The 13,957-nt window shown below is 37.6% G+C and overlaps 1 protein-coding gene across 2 annotated transcripts in view; it reads right to left on the bottom strand.

Annotated features, from left to right (window-relative positions):
* Positions 1 to 4,086, bottom strand: part of LOC310961311 (phospholipid-transporting ATPase ABCA1-like) — a 39,436-nt gene extending 35,350 nt beyond the window's left edge. For both annotated transcript variants that reach the window (XM_083933336.1, XM_083933337.1), the window contains exon 1: positions 3,955 to 4,086. The gene's annotated coding sequence lies outside the window, so the exon portion shown is untranslated. The remainder of the gene's footprint in view (positions 1 to 3,954) is intronic.
* Between the last annotated feature and the right edge of the window lie 9,871 nt (positions 4,087 to 13,957).

Genomic DNA, 13,957 nt, shown 5'->3' with positions numbered 1-13,957 from the left:
AAAACAGAAAGCTTTGTTCCTGTGGAAAAATATATGGTTTATAAAGAACAACTGTAAAGCCTACATATACTGACGCACAAAACCGATGTGAAAACAGAACAGAAAGTCACATAGCCAAGGCCTTGTGACTGTACCAACAGTCCAGACGAAGAGAACTTTTTATGAAATAAACCATATCAAAAGGCGAAAAACCAAACACAACAAACATTACCTGGCTGGTTATTATTATTATATCACATTAAATCTAAATTTCCATAAGAAACAAAGAATCGTTACTAACAGAAAATAATGCCAAATTCACCTATTGAACAAAGGTGTTCTGAAATGCAGACCAGCCAAAAGTACAGCAACACTCAGCAAATGGAGTCGCCTGATGACTGAGTAGGGCTGATAACCACCGCAGATTCAAGTTCACTTGATGTGGACTCATCAGTCCAAAGGTCAAGTTAGTTAAACTGCGAAGATATGTGGGTGGTGGGCAGTCTTTATGTGGTGAAAGTTGTTTTTCACCCTGTTAACACCTCACTATCACCCTCACTACATTTGATGAAACATCCCCAACCCCATTGTTCAATGTAAACTAAACGACCTACTGATTAAACAGTGAGTGGATTAACTTGAAGTACATACATTGATGCACTTTATTTTACTAGGCATTGGGCTTTGTTGAATCTACTAAATGGCACGTGTTATATATGGGATGCACAATTTGTCCTGCAATTTTTAAAAATCTATTTGCAGATTCTTAAAATTTTCAAATCCAGTCTCAGTTGGATTTGTCCTCAGACTTTTTTTTTAATCCAAAAGACGGAAATACACAACATTTTTATTGCATTTTTGTGATATTGTGTGTCTTTTTGCTCAAAGAATTAACCTAATTTGTTATGTGGATGCTAAGTAAAATACACAAGCATTTAGTAGTTATCCAACTAATTCTGTAATCCTGTTTCTGAGACAGGCATGAACATCCAGAGCTAAAATCAGTCAGCCACTCAAGACTGAGACCCTTAACTCCTTTATTAAGGTCATCATGCTTTACAGCACAAGATGGAAATATAGCTCAGGTCCTATATAAACAATGTTTGTGTAAGAAGAGAAGTTGTATTATGGTGAACATTTAACTTTTGGCTGTGAAATTGACAACGGGACATCCACCTCCAAAGTCTGGACACTTCTACTTTGGTGTTGCTCAAGTTTGGTGGATAACTTCGAGTTGAAGTGGGAAATCTTTAATCAAAGTATCAATGGAATCCTGTTAATTATCCTGAATGCATTTTCTACAGATTAAAGCTGACTGGAGAGTAGAACCTGAATGCAACAGTTTCAAGGACAGTGATATTCAAACATGACGTGCAAAGTCCTGCCCTTATCAAATCATTCATTCAGACCTGGATGGTTTTACACCACATTTTCTTTAATGCAATCATAACAACACCCAGAGTCTTCTCATTGCTGTCTTATTCTACGGCTACTTCTTTTAATATGCGGCATACACCCAAATAAATATGTGTAATACACACAATTTACAGTGCATTGATTTCTTCACTAACAAAAACGTATAATACACACTCGTTATTTGTATGAAAAATGCAGATGAAATAAAGAACAGCCTGTAACACCGTAGTAACATGTAATCACTTCAGAAACATTCTCCACTTACTTTCAGGATGAAACTAATTTATGGCATCATTTTCAGAATGTATGCCTTGTAGCATTAAATTATTGCCAGTGGGGGATGCTCAAAAAGACGACACGGTAGGAATAAAAAACTAAACAAATATGTTTCCCTTTTTTGTTTTGACATTTTAGTTTTTATACAAGTAGGTTGACTGTATTTCATACATTTTCCACAGTTACATGTGATTGGCCCTAAATCCACTGGAATGTATGTAATGATGCAATTAAAACCAACAGGACCTTTGGGATGAACAAACAACACGGTGTCCCAATATCTGCTGTACCAGCACATCTGTTTTCTTTATGAGTCACTTGATTTAATGGCAGCAGTCACGGCACACACAGTTAAACTGACAATATAAAGTATCTGCTGTAGTCTTACTGAAAGACAAAAACATACAGATATTCACCAAATACATAAATCACAATTTGATTGAATAAATGACTGCAAAAGCAGATCAGGTGATTTACCAAAGCAATACTAAACCATTGAACTACCCTAGAAACAGCATTGCCCGTCCTTACAAATTATATATTTTTTTGTTTTGCTTTTACAGTTCTTATTCCAATACACAACTGCACAAATCCCATGAAATGGATGAGGGGGGAAAACAACTCCTACAGTGCCATATTGTGATCTGCAATGTTGCTGTGTGTGGGGGTGGACAACCACTAAAAAAATACTTCTTTACATTTGAACATATCCCAGTGGTTGGTTATCAATTTTGATTAGGGAAATGTCTCTACCACTTGACCACCTTCATTTGAGGATTGATATTCTGACATAAGATCCTTTTTGCATGTTTATTTTCCATTAAAAGACCAGATTTTCATCGACATTGCATCAGCTTGAGTCTACTGATGTTTTCTGTAATCATACTATCTGAGAAGCTTAAGCCGTTTTTGATGAGTTTACCCTCCACAAACCGTCTTATTTTGTTTAAAAAACACACACATCGTATACAGAGATAAAGGGACTTGGGGGAAGTGTCGAGCAGCGCAAATGGTGCAGAGCCAGTGCGCCTCTAGTGGTGCACACAAAAATATTCATTTTTAGACTTGTTTACCATCAGTCCTGGCTCACGTGTCATATCGCACCCATACAGGATTTGTTTCTTCTTAACTCCTTTGTCTTCGAATAATTTTAAATAGAAAACTAATGAAAATGACAGTTTCATTTTCAAAATGACGATAAAAGACCGTCGACTGTTTGAATGAACGAGATATTTTTGGCGTCTTCAAACCCCGAATGAAAACAAAGCAAATGTATTTCGTCGACGTCGCACAAACAATGCAGACATGCAGAGTCTTAAAAACACTAAAAAAAACAATGCATTACTGCGCTGACCCCGCTCACACTGTGGGGGGAAACACTGAAACATGAAAGGAATGAAAAACAGGCTACTGTTAATTGACATAAATGGCCTGTTTTTTACCAATGCCACCAAAAGTAAACATACAACAGCTTATGACATAGCCTATATGTCAAAAACATAATCTGACTGACTGACTTATATACTTGTGTTTCATTGTTCTATTGGTAAGAGGTTACTGTCGGTCAGTCTGCTTCGCGATGCTGAACCAAAGCAGCGTCAAGTCAGCCACAGTGAGACTACAGGTAAGGTGAATGTGCTTTCAGCATTAAGGCTGCAACAAATGTTACTTGAAAAAACTTGTCATTTGGTAGTGACATGCCCTTCTGTAGCCTTACAAATAATTCTACCGTGGCTTAAAATTGAAGATCATTACGAGAGAATGTGAATATTTGCTCTCTACATGTCATTTTCTCCTGAAATGTTTCTTATTACTTCCAAATAAAGACGTTGTCACAAAGAGGCTTTTATTTTGAAACACCTAACCGGTAGCCTTGTGTTTGACTGTAGCCAGCTTGACACTGGTCCTTATACTCAATGGTGAAAGATGATGATGAAAGAGCAAAAAACAGCAAATACAACACTTGTCATTTTACCAAAACAACGGTATTGCCTTGAACATATGAAGCTCTTTCAGCACATTGCAGTTCTTCTGTAACTTTGCGACATTAAAATGGAGACAAAAAACCTCCGATACTTGTCATCACATTTAGTATTTAATACAAGAAAGTTTGTTGTTTTGGGCATTTAACTAGTCAAAAGCCAAAACAAAACATTGAGCTGACAATATCGGAAGAAACGGTGATGTGAAAATATGTTTTAACAGTAACTCGGTGGCATACATCTCTTTGTTGCTCCAACAAAGAAACTCATAAACCCCCCCCAAAAAAAAATCCATACTCACCAACCGTGATCCTGAACGGGGTTAATATCCACTCTTTGCCATGTCATAAAGTGAAATCATTTGTCCGGAGCTACTTATCAATGGTGAATTAACTGTAAGGTACTCCTCAGCCGCTGCTCTGTGTCTCAGTGTCTGACAGAACTGTTCTTTTCTCCTCCGGCAGGGTTTTATATCTCGGCTCGATGCGGAGCAGAGAAGAGCAGCAGCAGCAGAGGTAACTAACGGTCACCGTTTGATGCTGCTCCCATATAAGGAAAGCACGTGCGGAGTCAAAACATCTCTTAAAGGGCCAGCGACACCTCAACGCCTCACCAAAGCACCGTGGAGTATTTCAATTAAGCTCAAGAAGGTTGTAGCAAAATATTAAATTACTACTTATACTAAGGTAGACTAGTACTAACCTGACTGGTTAGAAAGCCTCAATGGAAACTGTATTGTAGAAACATACCTGGCAGGTAATTGGATGAACCATGTGTCTATCAGACTCTGGCTGAAGTCAATCAGGTGAAGAAAAAACAAACTAACATTATTTCCATTGAGGAAAGCCTTTAGTGCCTTCTTTTCTCTCATTGAAGAAAAACTCTCCAGTCTTTATAAAACTGATGCTATTGCAGCCTCTAAGCTAACTCAGGAGCCACCATTGTTGTTTTAAATTTCAACCCCGCTCCGTGCTCCCCCCTCAACTGCCAGTAGCTCCTTATAGGAGACTGAAACTCCTTCTAGCATAAACACAAACACATTACTTTGAGCCATGGGACCATGGATAAAGAAAAACGAGGGACAAGATGCATTTTGTGTGTGAATGGGTATGTTTTCAGCCTGTGAATGTTCTAAAAAGTCCGAAATTGGTTTCGTGTTATCTTGTGTTATTGCGAGAGTGTGGCTGCTGTGAAAGGTAAAACTAATGGAGTGACTTTGAACGTAACTGACCATAATCTTTAACAATATTATATAGTTATTCATCAAAGCAATGTCCTCAAAAGTGATACATACATTTTTAACTATGAGTGAATAAGTAGGTTAAGTTAAAAAGTAGATAGATAGATAGATAGATAGATAGATAGATAGATAGATAGATAGATAGATAGATAGATAGATAGATAGATAGATAGATAGATAGATAGATAGATAGATAGATAATTATTCATCTCCGAATGATGAATAAAGTTGCAGCAATCTGGTACAACTGAATATGATACATAGATAGATAGATAGATAAGGAACACTGGATATAAAACATGGAGCAATAGTAATGTAAGAGTTTGGGCATTGTCGAGGATGAAGGAAATACAAAGGTAAGTGTAAAATGTAATGTATTGTAAAGTCATTCTGAAGAGAGCACTGTACTATAAAGTCCCATGTATACTCTGTATGTTGAGATGTTTGTTAGATATGAGGAGTTTTGCATATTAAAGCCCATTGCTTTAACATTTGTTTCTGGTGTAATTTTAGTCACAGAGCAAAGTGTGAATTAGATCTACATGACTCACAGAACTTTTTTTTCTGGTTTATTTCAAATACAATGATTAAACTAGGGATCCGCAGGGTCCTTTAAAAAAGTGTGGGTTTTCAGACTACCAAATGTAACACTCCATCAGTCTCGTCTTGCCAACCTCTTCTCTTTTCTTTCTAAAAGGCATTCCCGTAGGTGATTGTGAATGTAGTTGTCTGTCCATATATGTGTTAGTCCTGTGACCTCAATGTACCCTGCCTGTCGCCCAATGTCTGCCGGGATATGCTTCAGCCCTCCATGACCCTGAACAGGATAAGCGGCTTTGAAAATGGATGGATGGATGTTAAGTTGTTGTTGCTTCATTTGCACTTTCTGCTTTCATCCATCAAACCTGGACTCTGATTGATGCAGGAAAAGGACAGTAGACCACTCCTGTTGCAAAACAACCCAGGTTATAATTGTTTATGCTGCCTGTACTTGGAGATATACTTTTCCTCTTCTCTCTATGAGGTTTCAGTTCTCCATCGATATTTCTCAGAATGACAGACTCCCGTGATTTTTTTTTTGTCTTTTTTCAGGAGAGTGGGAAGAAAACAAAAGTTTGCATTATGATGCCTATTTAAACAAAATTTCAGAATTGTCTTAATGCCAGAAATCAACTATGGAAGTCTCATGGTTATATCCATTAGTTAAAACGTTTACCCTATTCATGTGTTTTATAAAAAGGCCATTTTCTCATAATTAGTTTTTAGTCTGAAATCTACTCTCATGTAGCACTTACACACATCTACATTCTTAAGGTTTTTACAGAGGGAGTTTGGTAGAAATTGATTCAGTTTACAGTGTTTACCGATTTATGATGTGCTAAAATTATTAATTAATTAATTCAAGTTATTTAAAATTCCCTGTACGAACATTTGGCTCTGATATGGCAACAAAATGAAACAATTTTCAACCTGGCTTTATTCAATGTTCAGATTTCTGTTCTGTAAAAGTATGCAACATATCCCTTTTGTATATTTAAACATAGCATATCAAAAAAACGCAACAATAAAACTACCAGCATCATGCGCTTTTTGACTGCCCAGTTGAAAAATCCTCAGAATAAAGAGCAGCATTTCCCTTTAATGTACAAAGAACATGGAAACCATCTGGCAGTGATTATCTGGCCTACTGTGCCTCCACTGACTACTACTCTGTTCTCTTTGCTTAAGGGTGCAATTACTTCAAACACAGGTGACGATGGACAGCTAAATGTGTTTCCTTAAACCTTAAACAATGATTGTGACAATGTGATTTATTCTTGATAGATAAAGTGTATATATTATCAAAACTTTACTGATAATATATCTCTTCTAAACATATTGCAGTGAAAATTAAACCACATCAATAAAATAAAAAGAGGAATGGGTTAGTGCAGAGTTATTCCAACTTTATGGGCACCAAGTAGTATGTTTCGTGCTTTACAGTGACATGCTAGACATGAACAATTTCCTGCTTTTTACTTCCTCAGGAATATTTTTTTTCTCAAATGACCTAAATCAAACATGGCCAGACTTTCCTGAAATATCTAACCAGGTTATCTGGCCAGATGGTACCAAATTTGTCATGAACATTCATCATCATATCACATGTCCATCAAATGTGGTTGCAATAAGCACAAAGTTTACAGGAGATATGACATTATTTGTAATACAAGCCCACAGAATTTTAGCAAAGAAAAAACAGATCTTGACACAATTCAAAATGAGCGTGGCATATACAGAAAGAATAGTGAGGACACAAAATCCAGGAGACTTATTGTTCAAAAGTTACAAGCCAAAACGTAAATTGTATTTTTATGGTGCCACCGTCGGGCTGAATTGCACCTCCGCCAAGTTTCAAGTAGATTGGAGAAACGTTCTTGGTATTTGTAGAGGACAAACACACACATACACACACACACACACACGCACACACACACACCAGCGTTGCTGTCACGGCTGGTATTTAGAAACGTACACTTGTAGGCCTTTAAGGGCCTGATCTAAACTCTTTAATAGCCTTCTAGACTACAGTATAACCCTGGAGTACAAAACTACTTTATATCCTTAGGGAACAGAAGGCTATAATGCCTTCATCATTATTAGCAGTGCCAGCAACACAATTTATTACCAACAACAAGTTGTGTACTGTAACATAGCTACCAGTCCGAGGTAAATGTTCTGTTTCCAAATAAAAATAAGAGTGATGTTCGCTTTTTTGAGTTCCTTTGAATGTATACATTTCATCTGATTTAGAAAATAAGTGAATGTGATAACCCCCATGTGTTTGGTAGACTAACCATGTCTGGCTCTGTCAGCTCAAACAAGATGAAACAAAGTGAAGGACGAGGTAAACGTGATTCAGAAACTTCTTCTCCTCCACTTGTGGATGGGGTACAGTGAGGTCTCCCAGTATGGGGTCTCATTAAAATGGGATCTTCAACCAGAGTGATTAGTCATTTAATCCATCATAGAAGCTCCAGGACTGTATGCCTGGATGAAGATGGATGATCTTCATTCAAGATGAAGGAGTATACAAAAGCAATTTTTTTAATCTAAGGAATTCAGGGTAATTGGAATATTGAAGCTGCTGTCCTTTCCAAAGTGTTGAATTGTACTCATGATCCACTGAAAACAACGAGTTTATAATTAGTTAATTATTAATTAATCAGCTTATTAACTGCTTAATTTACAAATTGATTTATGAAACTAATTCAGGTTGCTTTCAAGTGATGCAATAAAAAAAACAATATACAAAGTGATGAACTTAATGCGCCATTAAATATTTTTCTTTCATGGTTTGGCTTTTTTGAATAAAGTTTCAAATCAGAACAATGTAGTATTGATTGCCTCCTGTCCGGGGTCAGCAACAAAGCAGATCTGTGGAGCTGACAGGCAATCATCCAGGACATTTGAGAACAGTAAACTGCAGAAATGAAATTTACAAAAGAATCATTCTTAGAGTCCCAAATATCGTGCACAAGTACAAGGTGTTCCCCTCCCCCAGTCCAGTACGAAAAGGTAGAGATGGAGAACGAAGGTAAGTTTTCATCCAATTACAGTGGAGGGAAAAATATGCTGCTATAAAACCAGTTGTGTTAAAATGGACAAAAATCTCTCTCTTTATCCTCTCTTTATCGTTCAGAAGTTCACATCTCATTCATTGTGATTATGTGTAGCTGTCAGGTGAAGTTATTCCCACTGGTTGGAGAACAATGGTATGTTATGGCTGACACAGCATGAGGTAGCTTCGACACTCAGGAACGATGGGATCACTGGACTATAATCTTCTTACAGTAAGATGTTAAAACGGTAGGTCTTGGAGTCGTGGCTGCAAAGGAATGACAATTAAGACAAAATCTTGGCTTCCTTATTTCCACTCATGCACTGCAAGACCTGAATTTGAGAGCTGCATATATGAGAACACAGATGTCTGAATTAGCTGGATCGGACATTAAACGGACTTTACCCTGTGAGCTCCCTGTAGTACAGAGTCTGCGTAATGTCCAATTGAACTTGTGTGTGAATGCAGCAGCTCATAGAGAATTCATAGCAAATGAGTGGGCATCTTGATGTTTCTATCAGGCGGCTGTTGCAAACTGGACGAAAACAAACAGGGTAAGGAAGAAGGGTGATTTACAGGAAAATGGTAACAAAAATTGGAGAGATGACGATGTCTCTGCGATGCTGTGACGGACACATGAGCAAATTACTCAAGTTCAACCAAGTGGGTTACGTGTCTCTTAGGGAGACAAAACAATATGTGCACACATAAAAAGAAACTATAAAGAAAAGACAGAAAATCAGGACCCATTGGAACCAATTCCAAGGAGCCTTGATAATCGCTGACTAGGGCTTTTTCACTGACAGACTTGTCTGTGTTCAATCATTGGAAGTAAGAAAATAGGGCACAGTGGGACTCATATGACAAGGTTTGAGCAGAGAGGTTAAAGAGGAAGATGTTATCTCTTTTTAAGAAATTGAGTTTTATGCATTACTGGATCTTTGCTTGTGATCTTTGCTCAGAATAAAAACAGCTGTTGATTCACTTAGTCAGCTGAAATACTGTATGTATAATGACCACATAGAAACATTCATATGTTAAGTGTTGTGACTTGATTTGATTAAATTATTTAATCATTCCGTTTAAAACGTGACAGCACGGGAGCAAAAAAGCGCACATTTCACTTTGGCCGATAGTAACCCGAGATAGACCTGCAAATATCTTGGAATACATTCAACTGCAACATGTCTCAGTTTTCCCGGTGTGATTTCCGTGTGTCGAGCTCATACACCTACATGCTACATGAACATATCACTCAAATAAATGTTGTTCAATTTATACAAAGGCAAGTCTGCATGATGCGGGTGCAGACAAGCAGGATGAGAGGAAGAAGCGGAGGAGGAGGAGGATGGAAGGTTTGTCCGATAGTAACCCCGGCAAAAAGAATGAAGGAGCAGACGAGGTTTGTCCGATAGTAACCCCCAGAGTATGATGAAGGAAAGTAGGATAGGAGGGGGGTGGTGTACAGAATATATATATTTAGACTATCACTGCGCTGCAAAAGTATCACATCTGCACGTTATACTAAAAAATGACCATTCTCATCCGTCTTTTTGTATTTATATAAATGCAATGCCTTTCAGAAAGAACCGCGCGAGACACACGATTTTATTGAATAGATATTTGTATTAATGTTGCGGCAAAAACATCGACAACTAAATGATGGGAATAACCTCTCGAAAACGCCATACGCACAAAACCCGAGCTCGGCACCAGGGATTCTGTGTTAGATAAACATTGTTTAGGGTTCTCATCCTGCTTGCAACGTCGGCACTTATGTGGCGTTCAGGTGCTGTCGGAAAAAATAGGCTTCAAATACACGAACGACTATTGATCAAGAAAACAGTGGTCTAAACTAATCATCCATGTAATGGAAAGCATCATATTATACTTAAATTCAACTCACTGGCCCAGGGGCTAGGTGTGGTGTTGATGTTTTGGTATTAGGCGCTGATGATTACTTTTTGACTTCTAGTTTTCAGTCAGTTTTTAAAGAAGAATAAATGTAGTAAATGTCATTTCAATAACTCGGTAGGTGCACCCTCTTTTTACAATGTAAGGTCAAAGGCACACATCAAAATGTTTTTAAATAATACAATAAAATTCAGTACATTAGTTTTTTTTTATTGTAAAATTGTGGCAAACTGCCCCTTTATACTGATTCAAATCCATATGTGAAAATATAAGTCCTGGCTTCCTCAATACATTATGAATTTGACAGTCACTGACTTGACTGTCCCAGAGTTAGCTGTTATACACTAACACATAGTCTCATCGCGTGAGAGCTGTTTTATTATTTTATTCTGACACAGAAGCAATCCAATTATTTTACATGTCGTATCCTGACATATTGGATGTACGAGCGTTGGAAGAGCGCCTGAATGCGTCATGGTTTGACCGCTCGTTACCTCTTGCTGCAGCCGTCAGAAAACTGGGTGAAAGGGGAATGATGTCACTGCCTGGCTGAGGAGAACAATAAAGTCTCCGGAGCTACTGGATGTGGTTACTGGGCAGAAATAGAGCAGCGAGGAAGCTGATTACTGTCGGTTTATTACCTAAGGAATTTTTAATGTCTCCGGAGAGCACATCTATGGATCTTCAGCAAAGTTAAAGGCTACGTTGCACCAGATGGCTTTAAAGTAACAGTAACCTATTTCTGAATATTCGATAATATAAAACAATGGAATGTTTACTGCGATTTGTGAATTCGCAGTGGATTCATAATTAAGTAGTTTTTTTTCAGACGAGGGACTGCAGTATAGATCAATCCAGAATAAATAGTGGGGGTCCCTGCATGTAGCTCATTTTTCAAACTGTAATGAGCTATGGATCAGGTTTTCTACAGATACATTAAATAAGCTGTTTTGAATGATTGAATTCCAGTAAGATTTCTGTAAAAGATTAATTTTATAGGCTTCTGTTTGTATGGAGTATTTTTCTCTTTTCCACTGTATGAATGAAGGTCAACCTGAGCTTCACAGAATAATAAACATATTATACTATTTCCCTTCACCATGGCAAGCAATTCTGTCAAGGTCTGTGGTGTTCCCATCTCAACAAATGAGCATTGCTTTCCATGCATGCCCCCATTTCAGTGATATTCAAGAAAATATAAGGCCTCTACACATTATGTGTTTCTTTTTTTTTTTTTTTTTTACATTTTCCAGGAATATGTCATCAGATAAGAACATCAGATACCTTTAAGTAACACTGTAAAGCCTAATCAGGCCAATGTAAGGACATACTTATAATTTCACAGTTGCACATGATAGAAATTATGTGTGTTGTTCATTAGTTGGTGTGCCCTCATTCATGTATGTAGTTCATCGACTATGATATGAATAATTTGTTATGAATGTCCTCAACTCCTCAATTAGTGACAGAATTAGTATAAATTACATGGTGTGTCCTTTATACATACTGTACACACACTTCATGTTGCCCTGTACATAGTGTGTTTTACATACCCCACTTGCAGCTATATGTAACTCCTTTGGAAAGTGTCCTGCTTGTACACAGCTGGTGAATGAGGCCATTGTTGCAGATCTGGGTTTCGGAAATATTTGTCCGCGTATTGCTTTGAAAAGAATGAATTGTCATGATTCATGACCCTAACTGATTTCGGTACTGTTATGTGTGCACTGTGTACCATTTGATTTTTCCTTTCTAAATGGGACTTTTATGTGAGGCAACACAAACAAGCCCCTGAGTTCACAATCAATCCGGTTTAGTGCACATAACATAAAAGTCTTTCTTGTGTATGTTTTTTCCACTTTGTTTCCACTTTGTCAGCGATGTGTCAAATATATTCAAAGGTAATTTTCAGGCCGTGATAGTTTATGACGGTGATTGTTCATTCCTGACCTCGGAAACAGTACTTTGACCAAAAAACCTGCATCTCATGTTCTTCCTCGGCAGATGAAGTTTGATCAGTTGTCATGGGGAGAACTTGATATATAAACGAGGATGGCTTAACCGAAAAGGGAACCGCTTTAACACATCAGAATCTACTGCACTGGGAGCACTACTGCATTTTTCTTTTAAAAAAAGGCAGTTGTTTAAAGCCATTTGTGGCTCCAGAGGCAGCTGAGCAAAATCGAATAAATTGCCTCAAGTGATGTCACTTAGGTCTGTTGGGTCTTAAAACATCAGGTTGGAAATAAAAACAATCCGGGGGTGTGAACTATGTTGAAAAAAACTGTGCCATGGCTGAGTCTAATTGCTTTCCTCAGGTCTTTCTTGCATTCTTCACTTCATGGGTCTCTTTGAAGGTCATACCTAAAGCAGATCACATTATCTCGTTCGGCATGTCTTCAGGGAAAATGAACAACATATTTTATAGATACGTCGAAATTGATAGTTGATTAAATGAAATAAATGGATCAGTTCTGTTCCTGACAGCTGTTGATGTGAGATATTGTGCTGTTATTTGACTCGGTGCATTTAGTTTATTCTCAACCATACACAGGACACAACCATATGAGCATCTGTGCTGCTTCTTTTGACACACCAGCACCCAGAGCAGTTTAGTATGATCTGTGAACACACTTCAAAGTTGGGGCCAGCGATGTGTTTCAGATTTATGTGCATGCAGCGCAATAACTTTCTCTTCCTCAAACACACACTCACATGTCCCTCGCTCCTGCCTGCGTGTGGCAGCAGTTATGACTCTTGGTTATGTGTGTGTGTGTGTGTGTGTGTGTGTATTTGTGCATTTCGTGCTAGAATCACCAAGCTGTTGACCACAGGCTGTGTTGACATCAGTAAAACATCCTCTTTCTTTCAACAATATGTGTCAAAGTGCAAGTCTCGGAGACAGTCATGTAATGTGGGTTAATGCTAAATTATCCATGTTTTCATTTCATTATCTACAGTGACACTTGTGACTTTCCTAGAATTTCTAAGTAAAAGTCTGAACTCAGAGAATGATCCTTTAAAATAGTTTAAAGGTATGAAAAATGTCAAATGTATAATAGTACTGGATTAATTAAAACATTAATAGACATATAATAGACATATTAATAGACTTTTGACCTAAGTAGAACTTATGTCATTATTGAAGGCTTAGTTCGACTTGAGCCCCAACTAAAAGGCAAGATTTCCAATAATTTTCATTATAAAGAGGGGTGAGGTGCTGTATAAATACTGTTCAGAATACTCAATCCATTGAGAAATTAAGCATTTCAGACAGATGCTGAATGCAGTAGACAGTCTGATAAGAATAATGTGATGTTTGAACATTAAAGCATGTGAACATGTTCTAATAGAAACCTAAAACATGTAATTAGAATGAACCTAAAAAATAGCATTATATGGGAGCTTTAAACTCTACCAGTGAGCCATCATGCATACTAGCAGAGCCATGGAACTGGCAAGACTAAATGGGATGTAGTTAATATTATTAATTAACTGTGCTTTTCCTGCTATGCCATGTCAAGATTATCTAATGTGTAAAGGCCGTTA

This window comes from Echiichthys vipera (genome assembly GCF_963691815.1).
Source record: "Echiichthys vipera genome assembly, chromosome: 2".
NCBI lineage: Eukaryota > Metazoa > Chordata > Actinopteri > Perciformes > Trachinidae > Echiichthys > Echiichthys vipera.
Note: the sequence above shows the minus strand (reverse complement) of the source record. Positions and strands in the feature narration are given on the sequence as shown.